Raw genomic sequence first — 12,077 nt, forward strand, 5'->3', positions numbered from 1 at the left:
CTTACTTGAAGTATTATTTACTTACATTACTGTGAAAGAAGCCAAAATGAGTCAAAATTACTGTCTTAATTAAATGTTATTTTAAATATATTAGTTAGGTAGATGTAACATACTTGACTGTACACTATTTTTGGATATTAACATTTCCAGTATTTCACTAGAACAAAAATACTGAAATAGACATCTTTGTAATCAAAGATTGGTCTCTTTCTGATTTATTCATTATTAGTAGAGTTCTACAAATAAAATTACTGAGTTGAAAAATATTTTCATTAAGGTTCAAGATATATATTATCAAATTATATCAAGATTCATACTCCCCCATTAGTAAAGCATGATAGTGGCCATTTTAGTGTACCCTCACTGGTACTAGATAATTTACTTTAAAATATTTTTCACCAATTTGAAATGTGAAAAATATAACTACAGTCATGTGCTGTATAAGAGTGTTTTGGTCAATGACAGACCATATATATGATAATGGTCCCATAATATAATCATACCATATTTTTACTGTACCTTTTCTACATTTAGATATGTTTAGATGCATAAATACTTAGCATTGTATTATAATTGCCTACAATATTTGGTGAAGTATTAATAACATGCTTACAGGTTTGTAGCCTAGCAACAATAGGCTACACCTATGGCCTAGGTGTGTAGTAGGCTATGCCATCCAGGTTTGTGTAAATACAATCTGTGATGTTTGCACAATGACAAAATCGCCTAACGACACATTTCTCAAATTGTATCCCTGTTGTTAAGAAATGCATGACTGTATGTTGTTTAAAATTACACGTCATTAGAGAGAGAAAGGAAGCTAGCTGACTAGAGGCATCTGGTACTTACCTCCTCCATAAAGAAGAACCAAAATAGCGAATAATCACACTTCAAATACATCATCTATGGGAGAATGCTAGAATTCAACAAATGACAGGAAATACGTAAGGCAAGGAAAAAGAGGGAAGCAAGGCAGCCTGCTCAGCTGGAATGGGCTGGGGGCCTGGAGAAGATCCCCAATATGAGGAAAGGATAAGTGAGAGACCCTAGCAGTCTCACTGTGAACTCCTGCAGTCCTAGCTATGGAGAACCCTTGATCCATGTTGGCCCTGAGACTAACGTGGGAAATATGCCTGGAGACTAAGCAACGGCATTGCTCCAGAGAGAGATGTCACATTGGGTCTCACCCCCCACCCACCCCCAAATCCTAAACAGCTACAACATGACACCATTTTGAGAGCTCAGTCTCCAACAGACAGCATCCTGCCCTGGGGCTCAACATCCTCTGCCTCTACACATCCCTGGAGTACAATGAACATCCTCTACCTACAGCCACCACCGCAGCTGGCTGCTGCCAGCAGGTTCAAAGTATGAGCCATTGGAAGCAACCCCACTGCCTCCAGCAGTGGAGCCTCTTGCATTTACAAGCACCCTAATGACAGGTTACCCTGTTGTAGCTACTATCCAGGGCAAAAGTGCACACTCCCTACTGCCTGACAGTTGCTGCTGCCACTGAAAACATCCCGTGGCTCCCTGATAGCAGGGGCACAGTGCAGCCACTGATACCCTTACCCAAGCATTCCACCAGAGGTCTGGGATCACCCTACCCCTGCCTACCACAGTCAGCACCTGCATGCACCACAGGAGGAGGCCCTTAATACAGATCTGCCTGGCCCAGCACCACCACTACCAGTGTCCGAGCTCATTGTCCAGGGGAGTGAGGATTGCCCTGCTCAGTCCACCAGTGTTGACAACTGAGAACTCCCCCTAGAAGCCTCAAGCCAACACAACCAGATAATACCACCAAAGCTTGTACCCATCAGCATGCTCCACCTGCAGGCCTGGGAATTGGCCTGTGCAACCTACCACAGCCACTGCCAACACAAGCACAGATCGCTTGGGAAATAGAAGGTTGTCTTGCCACTGCTACTGGCACTGTTCATGCTACACCTGCTGGCCAGCAGCCCAAGGACCCATCCACTCACTTGGTCCACTGCCGCCACTGCCAGCACTTGAGCAAGCTTTCTGGTAAAAAAAAAAAAAAAAAAAAAAAAAAAAAAAAAAAAGCACCCATATGTATAAAGCAAATATTATTAGAACTAAGAAGAGAGATAGACTACATAGATTAATAGTTGATAGGTTACATACATTAATAGTTGATTTAGACACCCCACTCTCAGCATTAGACAGATCATCTAGAGAGAAAATTAACAAAGAAACATGGGACTTAAACTTCCCTTTACACCAAATAGGCCTAACAGACATCTACAGAACATTTCGTCCAACAGCTACAGAATACACATTCTTCTTATCAGCACATGTAACATTCTCCAGGATAGACCACATGTTAGGACACAAAACACGACTCAACAAATTTTAAAAAATCAAAATCATATCAAGTATCTTCTTATACCACAATGGAATTAAACTAGAAATCAGTAACAAAAGGAACTTTGGAAATTGTACAAGTATATGGAAATTAAATATCCTCCTTAATGACCATTGAGTCAAACAAGAAATTAAGGAGCAAATTTTAAAAATCTCTTCACACAAATGAAAATTAAAGCACAATATAGTAAAACCTATGGGACTGCTGGGTGTGGTGGTTCACACCTGTAATCCCAGCACTTTGGGAGGCCAAGGTGGGCGGGTCACCTGAGGTCAGGAGTTTGAGGCCAGCGTGGCCAACATGGTGAAACCCTGTCTCTACTAAAAATACAAAAATTAGCTGGGTATGGTGGCAGGTGCCTGTAATCCCAGCTACTCGAGAGACTGAGGCAGGAGAGTTGCTTGAACCTGGGAGGCGAAAGTTGCAGTGAGCCAAGATCGAGACATTGCACTCCAGCCTGGGTGACAGAACAAAACTCTGTCAAAACAAAACAAAACAAAACAAAACAAAACAAAACAAAACAAAACTATGGGATACAGCAAAAGCAGTGTTAAGAATGAAGTTTATAGAAAAAAATGTGTACATCAGAAAAGTAGAAAGATGTCAAACAATCTGATCATGCAGCTCAAAGAATTAGAAAAGCAAGAACATACTAAACCCCAAATTAGTAGAAAGAATGCAATAATAAAGATCAGAACAGAACTAAATGAAATATGGACTATAAAAAGTAATAAAAAGGAACAACAAATGAAAAGTAGGTTCAGCAGATAAACAAAATCAATAAACCATTAACCAAAAAAAAGAGAAGACCGAAATAAATAAAACAAAAAATGAAAAAAGAGACGTAATAACTGATATCATAGAAATGCAAAAGGTCGTCAGAGACTCTCATGAACAACTATACACTAACAGACTGGATAATGTTGAGGAAATGGATAAATTCCTGGCCACATACAACCTACCAAGATTGAGTCAGGAAAATATAGAAAACCTGAACAGATCAAAAACGAGTAATGAGATTGAATCAGTAATAAAAAGTCTCCCAACAGAGAAAAGTTCAGGACAGAATGGTTTCACCGACAATTTTTAATGAACATTCTAAGAACTAACACCAATTCTCCTCAAACTATTTCCAAAAATTGAAGAGGATGGAATTCTCCCTAACTCATTCTACAAGGCCAGCATTACCCTGACATTAAAACCACAGAAAGTCACAATTTAAAAAGAAAACTATAGGCCAATATCCCTGATGAATATACATGCAAAAATCATCAAGAAAATATCAACAAACCAAGTCTAATACCACATGAAAACATAATATAACACGATTCAGTGGGATTTATCCCAGAGATGCAAAGATGGTTCAATATATGCAAATCAATAACCATAATACATTACATCAACAAAATGAAGGACAAAAGCTATATGGACATCTCAATAGATGCAGAAAAAGCATTTGATAAAATTCAACATTCCCCTGATGATAAAAAATAAAAAACCTCTCAAAAAACAAGGCGTAGAAGGAACATACCTCAACATAATAAACGTGATATATATGACAGACCCACAGCTGACATCATACTGAATAGGGAAAAGCTGACAGCCTTTTCTTTAAGAACTGGAAGAATACAAAGATACCCAGTTTCACCACTCCTGTTTATCATAATACTGGAAGTCCTAACCAGAGCAATCAGGCAAGAGAAAGAAATAAAAGGCATCTAGTTTGAAAAAGAAGTAGTCAAATGTTCTGTCTTTGCAGATGATATTATCTTATACTTAGAAAATCCTTAAGACATCAACAAAAAACTCTTAGATTTGATAAATTCGGTAAAGTTGCAGGATACAAAATCAGTTTGCAAAAATTAGCATTGTTATACATCAGTAATGAACTAGCTGAGAAAAAAAATCAAGAAAACAATTTCATTTGCAATAGCTCCCAAAAAATAATTACCTAGAAATAAATTGAACCAAGGCGCTGAAAGACCACCACCAAGAAAACTACCAAATCACTAATGAAAGAAATTGAAGAGGACACAAACAAGTGGAAAGACATCCCATGCTCATGAATAGGAAGAATTAATATACTGCCCAATACAATCTACAGATTCAATGCAATCCCTATGAAAATGCCACTGTCATTTTTTACAGAATTAGAAAAAAAAAATCCTAAAATTCTTAAGTAACCAAAAAAAAAAAAAAAAAGGCCTGAGTAGCCAAAACAAGTTTGAGCAAAAAGAACAAAGCTGGAAGCATCACACTTCCTGACTTCAAAATGTATTACAAGACTGTAGTAACCAAAAGAGCATGGTATTGGTATAAAAACAGACACAGACCAATTGAAAAGAATAGAGAACCCACAAATAAATCCACATATCATCAGGTAAATACAAATCAAAACGAGATATAATCTTATCCCAGTTAGCACAGCTGTTATTAAAAAGACAAAAAATAGCAGATGCTCATAAGGTTGAGGAGAAAAGGGAACTCTTACACGCTATTGATGGGAATGTTAATTAGTATTAACCACTATTGAAAACGATATGGAGATTTCTCAACAAACTAAAAATAGAACTACTATAGGATCCAGCATTCCCACTACTGGGCATTTATCCAAAGGAAAAGAAATCAGTATATCAAAGGGACACCTGCACTCCCATGTTTATTGCAGCACTAATCACAATAGCCAAGATGTGAACTCAACCTAAGTATCCATCAGTGGATGAGTGGATAAAGAAAATGTGGTACACATACATGATGGAATATTATTCACCCATAAAAAGAATAAAATCCTATCGTTTGGAGCAACATGGAACTGGACATCATTATGCTAAGTGAAATAAGCCAGACACAGAATAAAAAATGATACATGTTCTCACCCATATGTGGAGGTTTAAAAGTTGATCTCATGGAGATAGTTTAGAATGGTAGATAGCAGAGAATGGGAAGGAGATATGGGGAAAGATGAAGAAAAGTTTATTAATGGTTACAAACATACCGTTAGATAAAAGGAAAAATTTCTAATGTTCCATAGCAGAGTAGGATGATTACAGTTAACAGCAAGGTATTGTATATTTCAAAATAGCTGGAAGAGAGGACTTGAAATGTTCCCAACACACAGAAATGATAAATATTCAACATGATGGATACCCCCAAATACACTGATTTGATCATTGCACATTTAATGCATATAACAAAATATCACATGTATCCTGTAAATATGAAAATATTATTTCTCAATAAAAACATTTAAAAAATAAATGTCATCCAGAAGAAAATTCAGAAGCTATAAAAATATTAATCAAGCCTGGCAGCCTTGAAGAACACTTTAGGAGGACAGAAAGGCTTAGATTGTTTAGTTGTTTCTGGTCTTCCGTGAGCCAGCCTTCACTCTGCAGCTCATCCTTGGCCATGAGAGATGACAACTTGTAGGGTTAGGCACCTAGGACACTAGCCCCTTCTAAATCAGTTGTATTTGTCTGTGTGTCTGTTTTTTGTTGCTATAAAGATACCTGAGGCTGGTTAATTTACAAAGAAAAGAGGTTTATTTGACATATCATTCTTCAGGCTGTACATGCATGGCATCTGCATCTGCTCAGCTTCTGGTGAGGCCTCAGGAAGCTTTTAGTCATGGCAAAGTGGAAGGGGAGCTAGAGTGTCACATGCCAGAAGAGAGTAAGAGAGGGATGCCTGGCTCATTAAAATAATCAGATCTCATGTGAACGCATGACCACTGGGCGGGCACCAAGCCATTCATGAGAGATCCACTCTCATGACCCAAATGCCTCCATTTAGGCACCACCTCCAACACTGGGGATCACATTTTAACATGAGATTTGGAGGGAACAAATATCCAAAACTGTATCATCAGTTCTCCAGTTTGACTCTGGATCCCCACCCTCAGACCTCTGGATGAGATTGTTCCTCCTCTATAGTCCTGTGGTTCTCTGAACTAGTCTAGTCATAGCTGCATCACACTGGGCTTTAATTATAAGTATCCCCCAACTAGATTCAAATAAAACAAGTTGTTCACAGATGTATGTAAAGAACATTTTGGCCCAAGTTAAAAACTCAATAAATGTGTGAAGCATGAACATACAGTTGGCCCTTGAACAACACAGTTTTAAACTGCACAGGGGTCCACTTATACATACATTTTCTTCTGCCTTGGCCACCCCTGAGACAGCAAGATCAATTCCTCCTCTTTCTCCTCAGCATACTCAACGTGAAGATGAAGATGAAGACCTTTATGATGATTCACTTCCACTTAATGAATAGTATTTTATCTTCCTTATGATTTTCTTGGTAACATTTTCTTTTTTCTAGCTTACGTTATTGTAAGAATTAAGTATATAATACATATAACATACAAAATATGTGTTAATCAATTGTTTGTTATTGGCAAGTCTTCCACTCAACAGCAGACCATTAGTAGTTATGTTTTCGGAGAGTCAAAAATTATGCGTGGATTTCTGACTGTGTGGTGGTTGGCATCTCTAACCCCTGCACTGTTCAAGGGTCAATGCATTAATAAACCTATAAATAAGTCATTTCCAAGAAGTTCTATGAATGGGTTGCAGAGAGTCTGTGAATGCCTCAAATTGCATGTAATATTGAATGCATGCTGATAGACATACGGTCCTCTGGCAATGATCCATGTCTTTCATTGGATTATAAACTGGTCCATGACTACCTCCAAATACTTCCAAATTATCTTAAGTTCCTTGAATGAGTATGTGGGCCAAGCTTTGAAGTACCGGTGACTTTCAGAAGTCACAACTTATATTCTAGAGAGAGTTTATTTTGTTTTGGAAAAATAAGCACTGTTAGGAACCAATGAAAAATTATTAACCTCTTTCAAGTCAGGGGTTGAAAGTTAAAAGAGCAGAATATCATCATTTACCAACTACAGCCAAAAAATCACAAGTGAAAATCAACTGCCACTCCAATTAATACTTTGTCTCTATGAATGGGTAACATGGTCACCTCTGTGGAGGAAAATGGGAATCTGAAGATCTGCAGTGCATTAATTGAGCAAATATTCTTTCTCCGAATGCTGTATTGTATAATTTGGATTTTTTTACTCTGTATGATTACCTATTTCAAAATAAATAATTAGAATTTTTTAACTAGATGTCCTTTATTGATTCTGGAATTTAACAATTTTTATAATGACTTTAAATTTTTGATTGAACTAGAATGATTTTTAAAGAAAACTATCATAAAATCTGAGAACTAACTAATAAATTCAAGAACCAATTCTTACAGGCAGAAGCAATAAAATAGATAGCACATTCAGGAAAAGAAGAGAAAAGACATGAGTATGTCAAAATAACTAAAGATACAGAGGATATTGAATGACTCATAAGAGACTAATTTGTGCACCTCTTTTAAGGTACACTTGAAAACCATGTTGGAATGGATGATCTCATAGAAAAAACACAAATGACTAAAACTGGTCTCAGAAGGGAGAGAAACTTTTCTCAGTAGAGAAAGAAGTCTAATTTGTAAAATAGAAATAAAACTTCCAAAGAACTACTTAAACCAAAAGAAGTAGCATAATTAGGCAGTGTCACAGGCAAAATTTGCTACACCTTTAAGGAATACATTATTTCAATGCTACCTAAATGTTTTAAGAGCATAATTAAATGAGCACTTCCAAATCTTTTAAAGATTTTTTTGGAAGCAAAAAAAAAAAAAAAAACCTTGATATCTAAAAGTGAAAAACAAAGTACGAAATACATCTCCAAATCAATTTTACTTCTGAATACTGATGCAAAATTCTTAAATAAAATACTAGCAGACAAGTTCCAGCAATATAATAAAAGAATAATACACTACAAGTAAGTGCAGTTCATACTAAAAATGCAAGGATTATTCAATATTAAAAACTCTGTTTCTCTAACATGCCATATGAGTACATCAATACAGATAAACCAAATTTAAAACCTGAAGAGATTTTCAAAAGGGTTTTGATAAAAACTAACATTTTATTTAACAAACATGTAGTGTTTATTCTGTGCCAAACATTGTTCTAAGTATTTTACAAATATTGAGTTTAATACTCACAACCACTCCATAACTGAGGTACAAATGATATTCCCATTTACAATGAGAAAACTGAGGCACAATAAGGATAAGTGAAATGATTTGGCTAGTAAGTGGTAAAGCCAGGATTTACACCAGGCAGTCCAATCCTTGCATTTACCCATGATATTATACTGTGTCATGCATCAATTTTGATAGACATACATACAAACATATATATACACACACATATATATATAATCTCTTAAAATGAGATCATGTAAAATCACAAAATGCAGTTTTATTTGAAGTGAGGAAGCACTAGAAGGATTTTCTTTCTTTTTGAGACAGAATCTCACTCAGTTTCCCAGCCGGGAGTACAGTCATGAGATCATGGCTCACTGCAGCTTTGACCTCCTGAGCTCAAGTGATCCTCCCACTTTAGCGTCCCAAGTAGCTGAGGCTAAAGGTGCATGCCACCATGCCATGGCTGTTTTAAAAAAATACTTTGTAGAGAATGGATCTCCCCTGTGTTGACCAGGCTGGTGAACTCCTGAGCTCAAGCCATTCTCCCACCTTGACCTCCCAAAGTGCTGGGATTACAGGTGTGAGCCACTGCTTCTATTAGAGACAAGAACAAAACAAGAATATCCACTCTAATTAACTACTTTAAACATATGAAGGTAGCAACTGTCAACATTAGAAAAGAGAAGAGGAATAAAATTTTTAAAATGAGGTATAGTTTTATTATTTTTAGGTTATATAATTGTATATCCAAAAAAAAACTAAGACCAATCATGAAACTAATGCAAGCAATAAGAGAATTTAGTAAGCTAGTTGGGTACAAAATTAGCACCCCAAGTTAATAGTTTCCTTCCATATAAACAATACTTACTTAGAAAATATAAGTATTGTATATAATAATAAAAAAAGAAAATATAGTAAATTGTAATTGTAATTCATTAATAAATATATTTTTAAATAAAAAAGGAAAATATAGTTGAATAAATGATTACAGTAGCAACAACAGCAATCAAAATGCCTGAGAATAAACCAGCAAAAAGTACAACACACATGCGCGCGCGCACACACACACACACACACACACACAAATTATAGTGCTATTGAAGAATATAGAAAAGAGCATAAATAAGTAGAAAGCCATACTTATTTCTTAAATAAGTCTCAGAACCATAAAAATTCCCCTTAATCTATCATTTTAACATGCCTTCAATAACAAAATATCAATTGGTCTTGTAAAACGCCTAACATACTGGCTCTAATATTCAACTGGGAAAAACAAACATGTAAGAATACTTTGAAAATATACAGGGAAAAATGTAATATAATGATGATAGATTTGCCAGATATTAAAATATATTTAAGTTCATTGTAAATAAATTAGCGGGGTGCTATTATGTGAATAAACAAAGTGTTAGGATGGAAGAAGACTGGAAATGTTTCCAAATATGAATAGGAGTACAGTATATGATAAAGATGACCTTTCAAATAAGTCTGAAAGACATGAATTGTTTATGAAAAATGTTGAGACAATTATGTAGCCATCCAGAAAACAATAAAGTTGCTTCCCTCCTTACCTCGCTCCCTACACCAGAATAAATTCTAGGTGACCCCAAATTCAATGTGAAAATAAGTACTATAAAGCCATATGGGAGAATTTCTTCCAACCTTAAAGTTGGAAAACCTTTTCTAGATATAGCACACAAAAAAACTAGAAGCCATAAACAAAGCTGTTGTCAAATTTGACTACACAAAATTATATACATATGTATATACATTTATATTAAAATATATGTAGCATAGAGAGACAAATAGTCAATTGCCTCCTATATAAAGAGTGCTTATAATCAATAAAACAAAAATCCCAATAATGAAATAGAAAAAAATTGATATATGCCATAGTAAAGGAAATGAGAATGGTTCTTGGACATATGAAAAAAAAATGTTTGAACTCACTCGGAAAAGAAATGCATATTAAAACTGAACTAAGTTTTATCATTTGTTACCTATAATATTGGCAATAATTAAAATTTTATAACATACATTTTTGGCAAATGTGTATGAAATGTTGATTATGGAAGTATAAATAGATACAGTCTCTATGAAAAGATATGTGACAATATCTAGCAAAAACAAACTATCTTCTTTGATACAGCAATTTCTATTCTTGAAATTTATCCTACAGATATTGAATGAGCATGCAGTGGTATGTACGAAGATATTCACTTAGCACTGTTTGAAATATCAGAAAATCAGTGATATCAATCAAGATGTTTATCAGTAAGAAGCCACTTGAATAATTTATGGTATGTTCATGCAGTGGAATACTCTGCAGCCTTAAAGAGAGTAAGACATATAAGTAGGAAGAGAAGTCGGGTAGCTCAAGCAGAATTGCAGAGGGGGTTTTAACTCCACTGACACTATTTGTACTTGCATTTATTTATGATATTTTATTTCTTAAACTCGGTAATGGGGTACATAGGTGATTATAATATTGCTCTTTATACCCTTTTATGGGTGTCTGAAATTTTTGAAATAAACCTAGAACAAACAAAATGAGACAACTCTGTATTTATTGAAGTGGAACACTCTTCAAGATGCATCATTAAACAAAAGCCACAGGGTTTGAATCGTTGTTTATAGTAGTAGATTTTCTTGTCTATGACCCAATTGAAGAAATATATTTTACATTCTAACCCAGTTCACAGTGAATCCATAAATAAAACCCAAAAACAAAAATTTTGTAAGACAATATCTACCCTTACTATGAAACAACATGCTCTGACATTTTCTCTTCTATTCTATTCCATTTCATATCTTTGTAATGTTAATTGTGATCCAGTAAATTCATTTTGTAACTGACTAATAGGTCACAACCTGAAGTGTGAAAATGATGATGTCCAGTGTACTACACTTTATGTGTGATTTTTAATGAAGCTATATGCTTGCATGCTTATATAATCATAGACTTTCTCTGAAAATATTCACAATAAATGAATAATTTTGATTGCATTTGTGGAGGGGAAGTAAGTGGCTATGGGGCAGGGATTGGAGGGAGACTTTTTTTCCTGTGTGCTCTTTTGTCCCTTTTGAACTTTAATAATGTGCTATTAAATTTTTAAATTTAACATAATTTTTCAAAATAAAAGGAAAATGATGTCGTAGATGAATGAATCCAATTCACCTGCTTTCTTGGCCACTTTTTAAAATAGCAAATACTTGCTGCTTAAAGGGCTCCTTCCAATGTTTTAAATTTTAAATTTAATTTAAATTAAATAGAAATTTAAAATTTATTTAACATGGCTTTGTATGTGTGTATTCCTTCTGAAAATAAAGTGGGAAGCAAATCTATTATACTATAAATAATATTTTGCTCTTTACATTACTATTATGTCACCTGCTCATATTGATTGTCCTCACGAAATTACAGCCCCATGTACAGAGGGGATATACTTTTTTGTTTACTTGAAAGAACTATGTTTGGAGATCAAGTTTCTGTCTTACAGAGGAAGCAAGGCATGGAAGTATTGTTATCTAGTGGACAAGAAGTTTTATGTTTCAAAATTGTTTGCCAAAATTAGCAGCTGTAAAACAAGAACAAAGCAAGCTTTTCATGTTAACATAAACCATGCTATTTTCCTTT

This window comes from Chlorocebus sabaeus, chromosome X, assembly GCF_047675955.1.
Source record: "Chlorocebus sabaeus isolate Y175 chromosome X, mChlSab1.0.hap1, whole genome shotgun sequence".
Classification (NCBI taxonomy): Eukaryota; Metazoa; Chordata; class Mammalia; order Primates; family Cercopithecidae; genus Chlorocebus; species Chlorocebus sabaeus.